The 21,599-nt window shown below is 40.2% G+C and overlaps 1 long non-coding RNA gene across 1 annotated transcript; it reads right to left on the bottom strand.

Annotated features, from left to right (window-relative positions):
* Positions 1-898: 898 nt before the first annotated feature.
* LOC144583779 (uncharacterized) lies at positions 899-18,843 on the bottom strand. Its single transcript, XR_013537716.1, has 2 exons — positions 10,683-18,843; positions 899-4,610 (listed from the first exon to the last, which is right to left on the bottom strand). It is a non-coding gene; the product is annotated as an uncharacterized LOC144583779 (long non-coding RNA).
* Positions 18,844-21,599: the final 2,756 nt, after the last annotated feature.

A 21,599-nucleotide genomic window follows, 5' to 3' on the forward strand; every position in this document is an offset into this window, starting at 1 on the left:
TAAAACACTTCACAATATTCTTGGGGGTCTAGACATCCAGTTTTGGAACCTGTGGTCCAGATAGTATGGCAACTTTGAGACAAAGATCAGAATTGAGAATTTTAGGAATGTTACTATAATCATTATATATATAAATGAACAGTCTACATTCCTAAAATTCTCAACTCTGATCTTTGCCTCAAAGTTACCATACTATCTGGACCACATGTTCCCAAACTAAAATTGTCCAGCAAAACCAAAATCAAAATTAAAGATAAAAATGTTGCGGCACCTTTAGGACTAACTACTATATTTTAATGTGAGCTTTTGTAGATAAGTCCACTACTTCAGACAAATAAAAAGAATTCTTCAGAAAAAAATGGTTCATTTAAAAGAGGTTGCTGAAGAAGAGCTTTGCAGACAGAGACCATCAGAAGGACAAACAAGTAGGTTCTAGATCAAATCAAGCCTGAATTTTTCTGGAAGCTAAAATGATGAAATTAAAGCAGTCATACTTTGGGACCATCATGAGAATACAAGACTCACTCGAAAAGACAATAATGGAAAAGTTGAAGGCAACAGAAAAGGAGGAAGACTGAAAATGAAACAGCTTGATTTCATAAAGGAAACCACAGCCTTAAGTTTACAAGAGCTGAACAGGACTGTTGAGGACAGGACATTTTGGAGGTCACCAAACATTGGAGAGGATTTATGCCATTTGTAACAACTGTAAAATAACTTTTGCATTCATTTAATTTTGAACTGCACATTTTTGTATCGAGAAAGCCCTGACAGTGTTAGAGAACAGGCTGAGTAAGTCTGGTAGCCCAGGCACCAAGTTTACCAAGATAGGTAGAGCTGGTCTCTGAGAAATCAGAAATGTGTTGATCTTTTTGTTTCCTAGATTGAGTGCAAGGAATCTCTCTCCACCTGCAACTGATCCCTTCAATTACTTTTTGGTTCCCTTCATTTCACGTAATGGCCTTGGACCTGGTTAACAAATTATTAGGGGAGGGGAGATTATTCTGTCAGGTTACTGTCTACTTCTAGGCCCTGCTTTCTGGGCCAGACATGAAAGACATGATGGGTGTGACTAGACAGTCAAAGTATCCCAGGATGGATCAGGTGAAATAAGGCCGCTTTAAGGTGTGGTACAGTATTTAGATAGATTTAGATAGATTGCATTCACATGCAAATGCTAGGTGGATTTGGGATAAGAAACTTAAGTTGACCCTATTTAATCCATTCCTTCCTTCACCTCCATGTCCTTTCCTTTCTCTCTCTCTACCGTGTTCCTGGCTTCAAATCCTTTCTCACACTTTCTCTCCCAATAAGAAAGCTGTGTTTTCTTCCTGCTCTGTTTTCCCCAACTTCCTTCTGGGATGGGGTGAGAGAGATAAGAACAGGGGCAGGTGGTTCCTTACCTTCCTCCAAAGAACCACAAGAGCATGCCCAAAGAAGCAGCATGGGAGTTCTGAACATTGCAGGGGAGCAAGCAGCACTACTGTTCATCTGACAGGAGATTCCCCAGGAGGTGCAGAGAAAAGGAGAAAGACTGAGGGAGGGATGTAGAAGGAAGGAGAAAGAGGATGCTGAAGTCAGTAAGGAGAAAAGCTGGAATTTTATTTTTTTAAAAGTTTTGACAAGTGGCATAGAGCTGAATTATTTGAGCACTTGATGTAGTCTTACTATAATCTATAACACAAGTAATAGCTCTGGATTGCAAAAGAGGGGGAGAAAAGATCAGAAGATGAGAGAATGTTTGTGTTGCACACTGCTGAAGAAGCTGCATACATCAATGTCACCCCTAAGAAACACCCACCAGTGCTGCTTTGCTTTGTTCGATACTGGTAATTACACATGCTGGAAACCAAAATGAAATGGAGTGATTCTTTCCATTCTGCAAAAGCAGTAGTTCCTGCCAGTGATGTAAAAAGATACAGATTGCAGTGGGAAAGGGTCGGGCTGGTTTACAATTAGGTGTAATTAAAGTAGTTGCTGGTAATTAGATGAAACTAGACCATCCCAACAGAGGGCTAAATTGATAAACTATAATACAGCTACCCTCTAAAATTCTAAAATGTATATCAGGGCAATTTTTAAAAGAACAATTCTAAAATTACAAAAATTTGCAAGCTTAAACTTTGAGGATTGCCATGTCTTTTCATCAGCAAATGGGTACTGAATTAATCCAGTTTGTGAGTGTGCAGACTCAGTACTGTCCAGTCTGTTGCGCTAAACTTGATTTCTGTTTTTAAATTGATCACCAATTACTTTTAACTTAGGAAACCAAATGATGGTTTTACAAGGAGTTAGGAAGTTTCTTCTCCAAAGTGTGTGTCAGTCACTGTTGTGATTAATTTGTTGGTTAAACACTGTTGAAATAGGATACTTGCTTAGAAAACAAAAGAACAGAACATTGTCTGCACATTCTGCCTCATCCCTTGCATCCTGCAAAAAAGGGGGAGAATATACTACTGAAAAGAAAACATATAGGCTATTGCAAGCAAGCCTGTTGTGATAAAAGGCATACCAAAACTAAAATAGTGTTTATGGAGACATATCCTACCAAGCTCATATTATACTTCCATTTCAAGGGTGTCCAAACATTATATTTGCAAAAGCAGCACGATTGGATTAGAATAAGAGTTCATCTGAATTGCTGCTTACAGCAGAATTCCAGAACACTGCAATATATCCAAATGTGTTGGCTGAACCATCAGCAGAAGTGGTTTTAAAAGTTCACACTACACCTCTTGCTCACTAACTGAATGTGCATCTACCTGTGTAAATTTAAATAAATAAATGTAGGATTCCAAGGGGGAGTCAAGCACCTTCTTCCCCTATCCTTTGATAACTATAGGGTGCATTGGTTTGATAATTTATTTTTTCTCCAGCCCAGAACACAACAATTATTAGGGAACAGAAGTAGTGGAGAAGTGATTTACATGTGAAACAATTCAGAACAGGAGCCTGAACAGGGTACACAAGGATTAAAAATGCAATGGCAATGTGATTTAGATAAAGAGGCAATAGGTGAAGAATGGGATAAAATATGCGATCAAAGAATTATGAAGAACATGTCTGTAAGGATAAAAAGAAAATTGTTATAAAGTAATATGCAGGTGATATTTAATGCGGGTAAAAATGAATATAATAGATAAAAGTGTATCATTATGTTGGAAGTGAAAACAGAGAAGGTGACGTATATACATATGTGGTGGTTATGTGAAGAAAGCAAGCATGGAATTCAGTTTTTAAAGAAATAAGTGAAATAATAGGACTAAATATTCAAATGTCCCCATTAACTGCATTATTGAATTTTGTCAATAAGGATCAATTGTTGAAAGAAAATAAGGATTTAATAGTAATAATGATTATGGCTGCAAGATTGATTTTTGCAAGAAACTGAAGAAATGATAATCAATTCAGCCTAGAGGAATGGTATAGAGAATTATGGGACATGGCAATTAATGACAAACTGACATGTGATATGAAAATAAGAAGAGGCCAATAAAAAAAATAATGATTTTAAGAAAATATGGAATGTATTTTTGGAATATGTATTTCGGAGAGGGAAGGGGTATACACCAAGGGAAGAAACTATGTATTTTTGGAGGGGAAATGGATTGAATGAAGCTTAATGCTGGTCCTGAAGGTGAAGGTGGCACTGTGTGATATGTAATTGTATTTTATTGTGTTTTCTGTTTATTTTTCTGTGTGGTATTAGGTTTATGTTGTGTGATTCATTTTAGTAAAATTTAGAAAAAACAGGAGTCTCATAGAGCTGCTGGATTTTAAAAATATTTTATTAAACAAGCAGTCTTTGTCCTACTAAAATAGACAGGACTCCTGAAAGATAAATCAGTGTTCAGTTGATGTAGAGAACAGCAGACAGCTGACACCTGCTACCCTTCAAAAACTCTTCCAATCATAACAGCCCTTCAAACTACCGCAAAACTCAAGTTTGAACAACATCAATAACAGTGGTAATTTATTATGAAGTATCTATTGAGTATGGTATGCCATCATTTTAAAGCAGCTTGCATCTATATTGAAGAAAAACTACATTGAAATATTCTTTTATTACAACAACCTAACACCCCACCTCAAATTAATAATGCTGGCTCTGATGACCAAGTCTCTGTTTTTATTTAAATTAAGTTATTATTTACTTGCAATCTCTCTGATAGCTTCTACAACCTATCTTAATCCTAGTTACCTTTTTATGTTCAGGAATTATTGTGGTGTACATTACTAATTTAGTGGGTCTAGGAAGTAACCCCAACAATAACAAAATGTGTTCATTTCAAAGTTCACATAAAAGAAAGAGGATTGAGATGCTTTAGTTCTTGATATGGACGTGATGCAAGTTCTCCTCCCTGGAAAGCAATCTTCAACTGAAATTGATGTGTCAATGCTAAAACAATTCACTCATTGGTGAATTAAATGTTGCAGTGTCTATGTTCTAGAAAAAAAGAAAATAAAGACCAGGTCTTGCCCTCTACAGGTCTTGTCTGCAGAAGGTGTTCCGTTAATGAGTGAAGATTGTAGTTAATGATGAGGGAACGAACTGTGCTTCCTTGTGTTTCTGTCATATGCTCTCAAGTCACTTGTAACATATGGTGACTCTGTTGGGGATTTCAAAGTTAGTTAAATGTCTAAGAGTTGTTTACCACTGCTACCACCCACTGAGTTTCCATTACCAATGAAATTTTGAAACCAGATCCCTTGGGTCCTAATCCAACACCATACACTGGCTCTCATTTGCTTAGCTAGAATGAGCTTAGAATGTCATTTTCTTATTTCTTTGCAGAATTGAGTTTTGATACTGAAAATAGATGCTGAGCCCTGCCACAAATTAAATGCTAAAAACCATATATTAAAGTAACAAAAGTAAGGTAAATCCCTAAAGCAAAGTGCATCCTCATGGCTGTTTTTATGATCTCCAGTCCTCCCAAGCTGCATAGCCAAAGGAATTTCCCTGATAAAATAGGTGAACTGCCACTACTGGTACTCCCTAGGAGTAGTGAAGAACTTCTGAAATAGGTGACATGACTCCCCCTTCATTATTTAGTTCCAAAATGCAATATGCCATCGGCCAAACTGGCAGAAACCGCTGAGCCACTGGTTTATGCCCATCTCTAGTCATGATTTTTGTCTTAATATTCAACTGCACATTTGGCACATTCTTTTACTCTCACTAAATGTTATTTCAAGTCACTGCTACTTTCTGTCAGTAGGATGGTATAATCTACATATCTTAAATGATTGATGTTTCTTCTACCAATTTTCACTCCTCCTTCATCTGAGTCTAGTTTGGCTTTTCGTATATGTTCTGTGTACAGATTGAAAAAACAAGGGGATAAAATCACCCTTGTCTGACACCTTTGCATATAGAAAACCATTCTGTTTCTCCATATTCTGTCCCAACAGCAGGTTCTTGCCCATAATACAAGTTACACATCAGGACAATCAAGTGCTGAGGCACATCAGTTTTTTTCAGAATAACCTATAGGTTCTCATGATCAAAGTCAATGGCTTTACTGTAGTCTATAAAGCATAGACTTAAATTCTTTTGAGATTCTTTGATGTGCTACAGTAGCTAACAGATACAGTACTTGGAATGTGATATCGAGTGCCTCTTCCTTTTCTGAATTCAGCTTGCCCATCAGGGATTTCTTGCTACACATAAGACAAAAGTCTTTGTTGAAACACTTTGAACATCACTTTGCTTACATGGGGAATTACAGCGATGGTCCTATAATTACTGCACTTCTTGGGATTCCCTTTCTTGAGAAATGGAATGTATATTGAACGTTTCCAGTCTGTGGGCCATTGCTGTGTTTTCCATATTTGTTGCCATCTTCTTGTCAGGATTTTGATAATTTCAGTTTCTATGGCTCAAAATAATTCAATCGGTATTTCATCCATTCCTGTTGGTTTATTTTTTTCCCATGCTTTTAAAGCAGCTTTCATTTCACTTTTTAGAATTGCAGGTTCTTCATCATAGGATGCCTATTCAAAGGAATGTTATTGTTTTACTGTATCTTTTCTGTATACATCTTCTGTATATGGTTTCCACTTTCTCTTTATTTTATCCTGTTCAGATGGTCTTTCAGCGTGCCTAATCAAGGCTTAAATTTATCTTGGATCTTTTGGAAGAGATCTCTTGCTTTACCCCTTTTGTTGCTCTTCCCTATTCTTTGTGCAGGTTATTATAACAGTTATCTTTGTCTCTATGTGACAGCCACTGAAAAGCTGCATTCAGGATTCTGAACCTATTTCTGTCACATTTTATTTATTTATTTATTTATTTATTTATTTATTTATTTATTTATTTATTTATTTATTTATTTATTTATTTATTTATTTATTTATTTATTTATTTATTTATTTATTTATTTATACCCCGCCTATCTGGCCCACCGGACCACTCTAGGCGGCTTCCAAATATAAAATCAAATAATAAAACAGACAAATACATAATAATCAAACAAGAACAGCAGTAAAAATAAAAAGGAAAAGTAAGAAAAAATCAAGAGTTGGCTGGAGGGAAGGCCTGAATAAACAGCCATGTTTTTAATTGGGTTTTAAAGGTGCTTTACTTCTGCTTCCCACCTATCTTTTACAATTTTTCTTCCGTTATCCATCTAGACCAGGCTTGTCCAACCTGTGGCCCGAGGGCCGCATGCGGCCCAGGTCAGCTCGTAATGCGGCCCAGTACAATTTTTTTATTTTTAAAGATATTCCAAAGTTTCAAGATACACTGCCGGTGCTTGTGGCCGGAATGTGGCTGGGACATGTCACAACAGTAGAGGGGGAGAGAGGGAAGGAAGGAAGGAGTGGGAGGGGACAGGGGGGCTGCGTAACTGCATTGCACCATCCCCGTCAATAGGTGGACCCCCTCCCGGCCCCATAAAGCTGCCGGAGTCGAAGCTGGCAGCCTCTGCTGTCTGAGATCGCAGCTGCCAGTAAGTGAGCTTGGAGCGGGGCTGCGGAGGAAGGCTAGGGCTGCCCCCCCATGCGTCCCAAAACAAATTTTCATCTTATAATGTGGCCCAGGGAAGGTGAAAGGTTGGACACCCCTGATCTAGACCTTTCTTTTCTTTTAATTATATATTTTTTTGCATTATTTCCTAATAATGTATCTGTTTCGAGTCCATAGTTCTTTTGGTTCATAGTAAACAGAGTTTAGTAATGCAGATCTGTTCTTTATGTGGACTTTAAATTCATCAGGAATGTTATTTAAATTATATTTTGATACTAGGATTCTTTTAATGTTTTTTACTCTGATATTAGATATTAACAGTTCATGATCAATACCACAATCTGCTTCTGGTCTTGTTTTGGCAGAGAGAATACAGCACCTCCACCTCCTGCTTCCAGTTACATAGTTTATTTGATTTCTATATTGACCACATGTTCATCTTCTGTTTGGTTGCTTGAAGAATGTATTTGCAATAAACAGATTGTTGTCTTTGCAGAAAACTATGAGTCATGCTCCTGCTTTCTTTCTGACCACTACACCAAATTTCCCAACAACATTTGGTTCTACTTTCCCCCCTACTTTTGTGTTCCAGTTACCAATTATTAAAAACATGTCTTGCTTTGGTGTGTGATCCATTTTCTTCTGGATGCTTGCATAAAAGCTTTCAATTTCATCTTCTTCTGTAGCTGGAGCATAGATTTGAATAATAGTTATGTTGATAAGTTTTCCATGGAGTCTGGTTGATATTTGGTCATATCTTTCATTAGAACCCGTGACTGCTACATCTTGCCTCAGTATTAGAGCCACTCCATTTCTTCAGAGTAGAATGTTTTGTAGTTATCTGACTGAAAATATCCTTTCCTGTCTACTTTAGTTCACTAAGCATTGCAGTGTCTATACGTTCCATTTCTTTGTTTATGGTTTCCAGAGGTCCTGACAGCATCGTTCTCAGCTTCACTGACATACTCAGACCACTACATTTAAGTGTGCATCCAAGAAGGGGGAAAATTTAGTATACCACACTTTTTGAGATGGTTTGGGTTGGAGTCCAGCACAGATGGGACAAAATTCCATGCAGCACTCAAATATTTTTTTAGCTACAATGGGATTCTTACAGAAAAAAAATTCTGAGTATGGATGATTTTCTATAATAAAGTAACAGAAGGGTTGTTTGCTTTAGCCTTTCCACATCTGTTACGTTTCTCTCTGTACCCCTGCTTCTGCCCCTGCCACCTTCCTAGATTACTGATACCTCTTGATGACTGAAAACATGTACTGTATGTGGAATCTTATAGAATGAAAATTGACTGGGAGGTCATCAAATGAAAACACAATGAATGAGAGGATGGTTAAATATCTCCTAGCTACTTTTCTGCTAAAATCTGTCCCACTCTTGAATTTCTGGATGAGAAAATTATCTAGATTTATTTCAGTCTGGCTTCAGGCCTCATTGTGGAATGGAAAAATATTTCGTTGCCTTGGTAGACAAATACTCTGGGAACTGGATTGGATAGTGTTTTGCTGTTGATTCTTCTGGAACTCCCTGTGGCTTTCAATATCATTGACCATATGATTCTGAGTTTAGGGAACTATTTTAGAGTTTCTTCAGTATTTCTGATGGGTGGGGCTGAGTTCATAACATGGTTTTAGGTGACTGCTGTTCAATTTCCAGGCTGTTGATCTGTGCGGTCCCTAAGGGTTCTGTCTTGTCTTTAACATACACATGAAACAACTGGGAGAAGTTATCTGGAATTTTGGGGTTCAGTGTCACCAGTACATGGATGACATCCAATCTGTGAGTGCGATCAGATGGGCATTTAGCCCACTGTTTGGTCCACTATGACTGGTTGATTTGCTCCTTTTCCTGGTGATCACACAACGTAATTGGAGGAGGGAATCAGCCTATCCCCAGAGCGTTCCTACCCATATCTTTCTGCGTCCCTGTCAAGGGCTTCTGGGTTTTTTTTGGTGTTAGTTCATTTTAAGCATGTGCAATCGCTTGAAATGAACCAAAATGAGCCTTCAGCTGTCAAAGCTTCTTCCACTGTCAATTTGCCACTGTCAATATTCTACCACTTCAGGATATTGGCAATTTAAACGCTGCTTCTGCTCATTCATGGAGGGGCAAAGGCAGATTTTTTTTTAAAAAAGGGCAGTACAGATGTGCTGTGTCATTTTTGTAAACTGAAAACTTCCTGCAGGAGGGGGGATTGAGGGGCATTTTTTTCCTTTGATGTCTTAAAGGTCAAGAACCTGCCCACAGCCAAGTCCACTGCCAGATGCTACTCAAAGATTGCACCAAATAGCATGCTGGTCTTCTACCTGACTGCTAGCAATTTTTCCAAATACGAAGAAGCTCTTCTGACTCTGAACCAGAGATATCAATCCATAGAATTGATGATGGTGAAACTGAAGCTTAATCCAGACAAGACAGATGCTCCTGGTCAACTGAAAGGCAGATCAGGGAATAGGGATGTGACTTAGTTAGATAGGGCTACACTTCCCATGAAAACACAGTTATTTAGTTTAAATGTGTTCCTAGGACTCATCTCTGAGCTTAGATGGCCCAGGAGTGGCCACGACTTCACTCGCACCAGCTGTACATATTTCTGGAGATGGCTGATATGGCCGCAATGGCACATGCCTTAGTTATATATTATTTGGACTAATGGAACACTCTATGTGAAGCTAACTTTGGAAAGCATTTGAAACTTCAGCAGCCCAAGTTGCTGCAGAAAACTTCTGTCTGGAGCTGCTTACGAGGAAAACTGAAACTCCTCTTTACAACAAATTGACATGTTGCCAGCCTGCTTTGGGCATAATTTTGACCTATAAAGCTCTTAAACAGTTTACGTCCAGGCTATATGAAGGACTGCACCTCATTATATGAGCCTCCCTGCATTTTGTTCATCATTTCCTTTGTAGGCATGACTGGTGAAAGCAAAACAGAGGGTCTTTTTGGTGTTTGCTCCTTTTAGCTGTGTTAGTTACTCTTGGATGAACTATGTACAACCTACATCTGTAATATGCAGCTGGTAACTGAACAGAAAAAACTGGCTTTATTTAGTGTTAAACTCCTGCACAAATAGGTGATTGTACAGTAAAAACCTGTATTAATTTGATTCACACCCACTCCTGGCTTTCATATGGATGCAATTTTAAAATTCACTGTGAAGTGTATGTAGAGAATTTTCTGTTGGTAATCCTTACCATGCCCTTTTAGTATGCCAAGCATTTGTGGGCAAAAGGAATGAGTATTAAATGAAGCCATATAGAAATATAGTTCCTATCTTTTATACTGTGGTCAAATATGCAGAGAATGCAGTAGAGAACTGATCATTCTTTGTTACGCTGGTGTCTGACAAATGATCTAAGAAGACTAGGATGGAGGTTAGGTGACTTAGGGGTATATATTGAGTGGGGTTGCACAAATTACTGTTTAGGAATCTGATACAAGGATGATCAGATACTTGCTTATATTACTGTACAGTATTTGCCTCTACTAAATAAAGCAAATACTACCAAAAAAAATATCCTGAATCTTTGGTGCAAGGAAAACAATGCTGTACTTGGGTGGTCCTGCCTTGCCTGAGGGGAACTAGGAAAAGGAGGTTATTCATCCAGAAAAATTAGCAGGACAGAACACAAGTCAAGTTGTAGTCAAGAATGAGAGTGCAGACAGCTGTAATTCAGGTCAGCCAGAAGTACTCACCAGTTGGCTAGAGAGGATGGATGCTGTTAAATTGAGGGATCCTATCCACATTTTCTATTTGCTCCTGTTTAAAAGGGGATTCAGGTCAGTTTATTCAGATTAGTTTAGTAGATACACATGATGTTCTTGGAGTCTTCAATCAATCCTTCCCTTCCATTTCAGGGTTATTTTCCTCACTTGGGAATTGTTGCTGTTTTAAATGGCAATTCAGGTTTTTCTAGATTCATTATACCAATTTATTCCTTCTTCTCAAACAAATATGGATCAAGTGGGGGCATGTACAATTAGAATAATCTTCTATTTAACATGGAGCAGGGCTGCCACAATGGACAGAGACGTGGAAGTTCCCCCCACCCCCAAATTGCTTCTAGCCATCTACTTCATGCCTGGGACTAGAGATGGGCATGAACTGCGCCTTGGCGGTTAAGTGCAGTGCCTGCATAGGTGTTCTGTGGGCACTGCATGCTTCCCTCCCTTGCCTTCTGCATGCTTGCCCACTCACCACCTGCAGCATGCATGTGTGACAGTCATCCATTCAGATAAAGTGGTGGGGCAGGGAAGCCCACTGTTCTGCCAGTGAGTGGACAACTGTACAGAGAAGGCAAGCATGCTGCAGCTGGTAAATTGGCCAGTGTGTAGAGAAGGCAGGGAAGGAAAGCATGCGGCACCCACAAAACACCTGTAAAGGCACCATGCCGAACTGTGGTTTGTGCCCACCTCTACCTGAGACAATGATATGCTGTTGTACAAAAAAAAAAAAACCAAAAAAGTGCTAATGACTCCAAAATCTCTTTCAAACTCTGCAGACTTTTCTCCATGTTACAAAGGTATCAAGACCCCCTTTTTCACAAAATGGAAACCTTCACTATCAAATCAGGCAACACTAATGGAAATAGTGGGGTAGGAGGCAAGGAGAGAACATGTTCTGGTGTGGAAACCCTTTATCTGGATTAAACTGAAAGAGAACTGACTACTGGCATGGAAGTTCGGTATGAGTAAATCCAGATTAGTGGAGAAAAGGGACTATAGTTTTAATCAACACCAATCCAAAGCAACAACTTAGCCATCCAGATGAAGTTTTATCTGGATGGGCCCTCAGTAAAAGCAGCTCTCTCCAAGCTGGGAAGAGGGGATGTACAATGATTCTCAGTAATAACAACAGTAATAATGCAGGTCTCTGGAGAATATGTGCTTTATCAGTCAAAAGCTTAGCATTGCTTGAGGGTCAACCATGCCTATTGGCAATCAGGTTGGCCACCTTGGGGAATGTGATGCCCACAATAATCAGTCTCTCTCCAATAAAAAGCAGCCATGGACCAAGAGCTCTGTATGCCTGGTGTATGGGCTTCATAACTATATCTTGGCCATTATTCTGTTCAGCTTCCACTGAGCAGAAAGTCATATTGACACAGTAATACAGGATTACATCACTTGCATGACTGTTGCTGCTGCACAACTGAGTAACTTCTGGTGATGTACGGAAAAAAACTTGTCTGATTGTGTAACAACAACTCTTGTGCAAATGGTGCAATTGCACATTACTACAATGAAGAGATTGTCTACTCAATAGAATACTGGCTTTGGATCCAGAAGAGATATATTTAAGTTCACCACTATAAGCCTGGTGATTGCCATTTCTAAATAAAGAGAGATGATTTTGAACTAATTAGTGCCAACAAGGAACATCCATATATTCGCGAAGGCTTTCACGGCCGGGATCTAATTGTTGTTGTGGACCAGAGTGGACAGAGTGCTGTCCTCTGAAGATGCCGGCCACAGAGACTGGCAAAACGGTAGGAAGAACAACCTTCAGAACACGGCCAAAGAGCCTGAAAAACCCACAACAACCAACATCCATATACCTGCTCTGTTACAGCAGGGATGGAGACCAGCAGGAGCTGAAAGACGTCTTGAGAATGAGAAAAGTGAAACTTGTCACCATTCAGAGATAGATAGAGAGAAAATTACTCTTACTAATAAAGGATTCTTCTAAAGCATTGTAATGTGTGTTGGGAATGAAGGAATCAAGACATGCAAGCTAGTACTAATAGTTTTAGATTAAAGAAGCATCCAAATAATAAATTTGGGGAACTAAAAAGATCTTTCTGTTTTTATTTTATTCAAGTTTGTAAATTCATAAAATTCTTACTATATAATACAATTTAAACCCATTTTGATAACATTCACATTAATACCACAATAAAATATAACTATACAATGAAATGGAACAGAAATTGAATGTTTGTACATACCGTTATCTGCTAGCAGATCAGAGCCCATCTCTAATGATTAAGGTAGCCAGCTTACGTATGTACATTAGCTTGCTAATGAGAAATGATACCATAAAAATAATGATTGTCTTATGAATTTTCTATTTTTAAGAGTTAATATGTAGTGTATATTTAATTTGCATTTAATAATTCTCATTATTACATAATTCTGTGACTAATTTTAAATTTATCTGATCTGTTGATCATAATAAAGGAAATTGAATGTTGATCATTTAAACACTTTTGTTTTTTATTCTGCACATGTATGTAGTTTAGTCTCTTAACAAATTTAACTGATATGATTATTAATTTCTACAAGGTAAAAACCCTTATTCTTTGTAGTATGACAACTCACTGGATTTTTCATCCCAGAGTTATCTTGAAAAGACTTTCCCATTCTTTGTGTCACTGAGGATTTTCCCCACAGACACATAAAATACTAGATGATGTCATTGTTCACAGTGTAAACGCTGAGAAGAACCGTATTTCAATCATAATCTAGGCTTGACTCAGTCAAAAAAAATCCCTTTTATATCAAATTTGGCAATGATACTTTTTTCTCTTCTAAAGTTAGCTATTAGCTGCAATATGTAGCTTGCCTAACATTGCTATTTGATCTGAAAAGATCTGCTACCTTGGCAGTGACATATCAATGTAGGCTACTTGCACGTTTTCTGCTTCTGCTGTATTGATCTATTTTATTTATTTTTATTTATTTATTGTATTTATACCCCGCCTATCTAGTCATTTCGACCACTCTAGGCGGCTAGAGATGGAGGAGTAGGACTTTTTCTAGTAATGGGGGGTGAATTAATTTTTTGTTCATTTTTCAGCACAGGAATTACTTTCCGTGATCGTGCTTACAGGGTTTAAGTATAGCAGGGTTTACACAGCCGTTACACTTTCACTCGAAATAGTTCCTGTGCTTCTAAAAAATGAACAAAAATGTTCATTTATCCCCATTAATGGAGAAGGGCAGCTGCTACATTACGTAGCAGGGCTTACAGTATGTGTTTTGCGAAGGGTTCGCGGAACACCCGAAGACTGGCTTTTCACAGCTTATGTTGCAACTATGAAATAAGAGGAACTTACTGAAAGTCACCACAAGAAGGGCTGGTAGCCCTATTGCTCTTCACTTCTTAGTTATCTTACCCCAGGCATCGCGCAGGCAACTTCCTGCATCCCTCGTTCCCGGGCTAAGCCCCCCCCCCCAGTCAGGGGCAGAGGAGCTTTTCACGCGCACAACCCCGCTGGGAGGTACAGGCTAGGGAAGGGAGGAAACAGAACCGCAAGGTTGCCCCGGATAAGGAAAGTCAGGCTGGGGGAAAAGGAACGGGCCGTCGCTCCCTGTTAGTGGCAGTGCCCCCCCCCCCAAATAGCGCTGCAAAAAGCATCCTTAGGGACGTGGTAGCCATAGCAACCGACTCCGCAACCCATGTGGGAGCGACGCCAACTGCTTGGGAGGAGGCTAGGCGCGCAGCTTCCGTATCAACACACCTCCCTTCTGTGGTTATTTCACCGGGGGAGGGGGAAGGCGAGACGGAAATCTCGAGAAAAAGATGTAAAATGCTTTTCCACAAACCGTACGCGCCACCCCTCCTCGGGATAGTTATAAATAGCGGGCCGCTATGCGTTCCCATTACGTACACGCCCGAGAACGTCTGGCGGTGCCGCGCTCCGTGACGCAAGCGCGTATCCAGCCAAGCTATAAATACGCTTCCGGTCGCCGCTCCGCTGCTTTGAGTAGGCACCGGCCGCGGCCGGGAGGAGAGCGCGGCGTCTTGTGACTGGGTTGGTGGCCAGCCGGCTGCCCTTGTGTTCCGTACGCGCTCGCCAGGGCCGCTGCTGTCGAAGGGCCGGGGGCGGCGGCGGCGGCTGTCGTTGGATGTATTTCTCTGGCGAGCGAGCTTCCTTCCGCTCTCCGCTGGTCCTGGCTCTCTCTTGCCTGAGGGAGGGTGATGGAGCGCACGGATGGCGGCGGCGGCGGCAGGAGGAACAACAACAACAGCACACTTTTGGGCCCAGTCCAGGAGTTCAGGAAGGAAGAAAGAAAGAAAGAAAGAAAGAAAGAAAGAAAGAAAGAAAGAAAGAGCAAATCCACCCTGCTTCCCATTTGCCCCGTCCTAGAAGGGTCGCCTTGTGTCCTGATCCATGCCCGTGGCAAATCCGTGGGGGCGGCGGTGTGGGATGCTCTGTCAAAATAGTTACATTGTAAATTTCTATAATTGCCATTTTTGTCGTTTTCAGCTTCTGAAATCCTGTGGAACTTGTATGTGGGTATAGAATGTGGCTGCTTGTTTTCGGTAGTGGCATCCATGTGGGTGAACATGTTCTATGGTCCAAAAGGCTGTCAGTATCACACATTGCAACTGTTGTGAGCTTTTAATGTCCTTCTGTATGGCAATCATTCTTAAAACCAAAACACTTGGTTGGAGAGATTAGTTGGGTAAGTGGAGATGCCTGCTCCTTATGACTGCTACTCACATGCTTTGGCAGGACGATGGCTATAGGATTGCCCATAACTTGTGTTGCCTACTTTCACAAATTTTGAGAGGAAATTTTACTCCTGTCTCCACCATCATCACAAGTGACAACTGAAATATCATTGATGTTATTTATATGCCCCCTTTTTCCTAACAAAGGGACTCAGAACAGTGAAAAATACAATAAATTGCATTAAGAACACAGTTGAACATATTACATGTTGAAATCACAACAGAGTGAAGACTGTTTGAAACCATCACAGAATACTTTCCACCTGCAAATCGCCTAGCCTTCTGCTAGTCTTAGTCAGGGTAGTGGCTGTTCTTTCTCAGCAGCAGCTGGGAAAGGGTTGGTGTTCCTAATGAATGTTTCCAGTTCTTGGTACCAGCTAACAGTGTGGATCTTCACATTGGATGGCTTCTCGGCATGGGCTTGGTTTACTGGCGACAAGACTGCCAAGGTGGCAAGTTCAGGGATGGTAAAGATGCTTTCTTTAGGCCATATCCCTTGCTCACTTTAGGAATGTAAATGAGTGGAAGAAATGCTTTAGTTTAAACTTGGTGTAGTTATGGATCTCTATAATGGTAATGGGGAATGTTCTCTGTATAGAGAACTGCTAATGTTTTTCAGTCAGGATGGGGTGTTATTAATGGAACATGATGCCTTATTGATCAGACATAGCAGGTTTCATACTAAGCACATAGTCATTTAAAGGGAAAACAAGTTAAAAAAAACTACAAGCAAATACAGTGGTGCCTCACTAACGATGGTAATCAGTTCCACTGAAATCGCTGTTTAGCGAAATCATTGTCTAGCGAAAAGCATTTCTCCATTGGAATGCATTGAAACCTGTTTAATGCCTTCCAATGGGGAAGAATCATCATTGTCTAGCGAAGATCAGCCATAGGAAAGCCGCTTTGCGAACTGCTCATCAGCTGTTTAAATCGCTGTCTTGCGAAGCTTAGGTCCCGAAAACACCTGTTTGTGAGTGTGGAGGGAGCTGTCAAAATCGTCGTCTAGCAAAAATCGGTTTGCGAAGCAGGGACCAAACATTGTCCAGCGAAATTCCCCCATAGGAATTACTGTTTTGCGAATTGCTATAGCAATTGCAAAAAGCCAATGTCTGGCAAAAAAAGTGTCATGCGGGGCTAACTTTCTAGCGAGGTACCACTGTATATACATTGAAATATGCTTTTATTGCAGAAGCAGTGAGTATTTTAGATAGAGTATCATACAACTATAGAATTAGAAGGTGCTCCAAGGGTCACCAAGCCCCTTGTAAACTGCTTTAAAAGTGCTCTTAGGCTACATTTTGGGTTATTTTGGAAATATCTGTATAAATAAATATAACATAAATAAATGTAAATATATAAGTCAGGGGTATGTACTTTTTGTTGTTGAAAATTGCATTTTTCTGGGTCAGTCTGTTCACACCCATGTGCTGAACAGTGCATAGGACTGAAGGCAGTGATAGATGATCCAGAGCTAAGAGTGGGCACTCCCATCCTCATGTTCCATTTTGTTCTCTTAGCCCAGCAGAATGATGAGAAAGATAAATAATCCTCTTGCATAGATCTAAACAAAATAATCACTTGAAGAGGGCTTTTATGATGAGGCTAGTGGCTTGATGAGTTCAGGCCAGAGGCCACCAGTTGCCTACCTCTGTTTTAAATAAACAATAGCTTTTAATGTGCTGCATAAGGACAACTCTTGGGGCTGGTGGAAACTTTCTGGGAAAGCATAGTGGCATATTTATCTAACCCTGAGCTGTCTGATAAAATCTCTCCTGGTTTTAAGTCAGCTGATGTCCTGTGCCCTGCTGCCTTTATTGTAGTGAACCTCTTCTTAGCAAACAAGAAGCTCAGCTTCTGTGAGGGCTCTGAGTTGATGACAGCATACAGTTCCCTGGAGAGGTTTTTAATCTTCCCTAGCAACTGCCTTTCCTTTGATAAAGGAACACTCCAACTCTTCAGTTTCTTTATTCTTTATCCTAAAGTATATTCAGCTCAGCCTCGAGTGCTTTGCTGGAGCACATGCATGGGTGCTCAATTCATTCAAAGAAGCACCAAAGAAAAGGGTGAAATGAACTGTTTTAGGCTTTGTCTGCAGTGAGTGTTTTGGCAAATCTTCCTTATTGTGGTGGTATTGAAAAATAACTCTTGTCATGGAAGCAGCAGTTTAGATGTCACACCTTTGTGTGTGCCACTTCATCTGGCTCTGCTCCATTACCAGCTTTTCTACCCTTCTGTAGAAACAGAGAATGTAGGCAAGTTGTGTGTGTTTGGGGGTGTGTGTTCCCCTGTTAACCACTATCTCTTTTGTAGGCAAAATGACTGATCATTGTCTTGTCTGAAGATTTTGCTTCCGCTCCTGTGGCTCAACCTTATTTATTGCAGTAACCTTTACCAAAACATTTTATTACCCAGAGTGGCTGTTTTATACAAAAACTGTGTACATTTTAGAATCTTGTACCACTTGTGTATGATCCAATAGCTGTGCTATTATGACATATTTGCAGGGGGCCCAGGAGACATCTCTCAGATCATGTCCTCTTTCCATTGTTGCCTCTCAGGCCAGAAGTAGACATTAGAGATAGCCTTCTAATTAAAGCTGAAAGCACATTAATGTTGCATGGAAGTGATTGAGATAATCTTTTTGTGTTTGTGAAAGCAGAGCTCAAAGAAACGTATAAATCCTTAATGTCAATCACCAATCAAAAGAAGCTAATCGGCATAATGCTGAAGGTGAGAAAAACTCACGCTGTGATACTCGAATGCTCCAGTTAATTAAAAATGTCCCTTTCCAGTCACAGGCTACCCCTAACGTCTGTTTCTGGCCTCGGACTGTTACTTTTCCAAGCTATTTATAGGTCACTACTGTTTTAAACTCTAAATTTCTTAAAGTGAGTTTTGGAATTTCAGCTGTGTTTGTCTCACTGGTGTAAATGTGGAAGGCACATAGTATAACATTACTGGGTAGCCTATTTGCCTGTGTGAAAGTATTTTTTCCCATGCAGAATTTTTTGAATCCTACAGATACTGCTGTTTTTACGTGCAGTACTAATGTAACAATATTGGGGGGGGGGGGGAGAATTCAGTACTGTGTATGGGTAGTCAAGATCTCAAGTGTATAATACATATAATTTTATTCAAATTTATTATTGCAAATATTACATGTAAGAGTTTCCTTTCTCACCATTTGGGGTATCAAGCTTTATGAAGGAACCTATCTACAAATGCCATCCTAAGTATACAAACCAGCATGCTTCTTGGCCTAATAAAACAAAACTCTGTTATGTGGATGTTCACCCACATTTTACCATGTTTTTCACTTTATAAGATGCACTTCCCCCCCCAAAAGTGGGGGGGAGTGTCGGCATCTTATGGAGCGAATATTGTAAAATAGTGCTCCCAGGGCCCAGCGGGGGGATGGTGGGGGGAGCCTCCAAAGGGTCCAAGAGTGCCTTCCAGGACCCTTTGGAGGCTCCCCCCACCCCGTGGGGCCAGCGGGGGCAAAATGCGACCTTCCAGGACCCTTCTGAGGCTTGGAAAGGGGGAGCCTCTGAAGGGTCCTGGAAGGCACTCTTGGACCCTTTCGAGGCTCCCCCCACCTCCACCCCCACAGGCCCAGCGGGCCGAAATTGGCAGAATATTTTTTCCTGTTCTCACCTAAAAATGAGGTGCGTCTTATGGAGGGGTGCGTTCTATGGAGCGGAAAATATGGTAATTTGTTAGATAGGTAAAATCTTCCTTGGCTGTTTATTACTACCCTGTTTCCCCGAAAATAAGACAGGGTCTTATATTAATTTTTGCTCCAAAAATGCATTGGGGCTTACTTTCAGGGGATGTTTTATTTTTTTTTCATGTACAACAATCTACCTTTATTCAAATACAGTCATGTCATGTTCGGGTTGGTGCACAATGGTGGAGCGCGGGGTTTCACTTAACTAGGGCTTATTTTTGGGGTAGGCTTATATTATGAGCATCCTGAAAAATCATACAGTGGGGTCTCTACTTAAGAACTTAATCCGTATTGGAATGTAGTTCTCAAGTGGAAAAGTTCTTATGTAGAATCTGCATTTCCCATAGGAATGCATTGAAAACCATTTAATCCGTATCTGCTCTTTTCCGTCCATAGAAACTAATGGGAAGCTGCTATTCCGCCTTCTACCACTAGAGGGGGATTTTTTTCTTTTTTCCCCCTTAGGTCAGGGAACAGTGTTAAAAGCACTTCTGATGAAGCTAATTTTGAAGCAATGGACTGAAAACCAATTAATCCGTTCTGGCTGTTTTTTTTATGTAGAGGTGCGTTCGTACATTGAAGCATTAGTTCCCATAGGAACTAATGCAAAGCTGGTTAATACGTACTCTACCACTAGGGGGAGAACTTTTTTTTAACCTAAGATGACCTAAGGTTAAAAAAAGAGCAGGAAAGTTTTTTTTTCCTGTTCTTATCTGGATTTTTGTTCTCAAGTAGAAGCAAAATTTAGCAAATGGAGCTGTTCTTAAGTGGAATTGTTCTTAAGTAGGGACGTTCTTAAGTAGAGACCCCACTGTAGTAGGGCTTATTTTCAGGTTAGGTCTTATTTTAGGGGAAACGGTATTGTCTAAAATAAGTTTTAAAGATCAAATATAGATCATATTTAGGAATGAATTATAAAATGCTCTTGATTTTTAAATGCCTCATAATAATTATAGTGATGTTACCAACACAAGGCAAAGTCTTGCTCTCACACATACAGTTTTGTTTTATTAATCCAGGAGGTTAATATGTAGGATGGAGCCGTACTGAATGGTTTCTGATCACAGTATAGTAAAATTGCAACAGACCTTTTATATAAAATTTAAAATAGTAACAGCTCACAATCCCAACAAGCTCAATCACAAGAGAAGCTGGTGGGGGACAGAATGATTTTATTTCCTTACCCATGAATTCGCTCTGTCCTGTTTGGTTGCTGATTATACTGATCACCGTCCATGCCATGAGGGAACAGGCCAGGTAGGTGGGACTCGTTAGCCCTGGAAGGCAGTCCATCTAGGAGAAGGAATACTCCAATTTCAAACCCCCACTGAGGTGCCACCATCGCCGTCCATGCCATGAGGAAACAGGCCGGGTAGGTGGGACTTGTTCAGCCCTGGAAGGCAGCCCATCTAGGAGAAGGAAAACTCTGACTTCAAACCTCCACTGCCTTGTGGCTATATCCACAAAAGGCTTCAGGAGTTAACCTCAAGGCAAAATCCAGAGCCGGAGTCCCGGAGGCAGTTTGTGTCATTCTGTCAACACCTGCGACATCGCTGAAACCAGTTGTATTGGTTCTTACCTTTCCATTGGACTATTTCAGTGATGTGGAGAGGGGGGATTTGCTGGTTGGGTAACAGCCTATCCTCCATATTATTTTACCCAGGCTTCATGCCCTGGAGAGGACACTCCAGATTCGCATTCAGCGTCAAAACACGACGCTGTTCCAAGTACTCCACACAGAGCACATTACCATAGTCTCTCAAGACTGAAGGATGCCTATGATGATTTAAGCAGGGAGCTGAAATAAAGAGAAATATTCCTGACATATCATTTGTGGTCTGGATTCAGGGATGGGGCATGGTAACTGACCTTCCCACAATCTCTAAATGTATCCTCCTGCATATCCCTGTTAGGCTGCTTCTTAGCTTTTTTAGTTTTTCCCCCAAGCAAATTCAGGTATTCTTTGTTGCTTGTTTAAGGAGTTGGGGAAGGAACGCTGTTGAAGCTTACAGCTTCTGTTGAATTTTTAAAGCATATTTGTTTTGCTATGTCTCCCTCACCAACTCATCCATTTTGCAGTTGGGTGCTTTAAGGTATTTCAGTTAACATTTGGATTTTGTAGTAGTTCCCTTCCTTCTTCCTTATTTGTGTTGTGAATATACATGCACTATTGATGTCATATTGTTCACAATGGGCCTTAGAGACAGGTAGAAATGTTTTTGTTATGTGAATGCATATATTTTTGATTTATGTTACAGTAAGAGAGGATAGATTCATTGATAACTTTCCCATATTTAACTTTTTTGGGGGAACAAAGAAATAAGGTTTTGTTTGTTTTCAGGTCCTCTCTGAGCTTTTTGTGCACCCACATTGGTCTTTTTTGCTGTGTTCCATCTACTCCCACCTTGCTGGAATTGTTTGC

Source organism: Pogona vitticeps, chromosome 6 (assembly GCF_051106095.1).
Source record: "Pogona vitticeps strain Pit_001003342236 chromosome 6, PviZW2.1, whole genome shotgun sequence".
In the NCBI taxonomy this organism is placed as follows: Eukaryota; Metazoa; Chordata; class Lepidosauria; order Squamata; family Agamidae; genus Pogona; species Pogona vitticeps.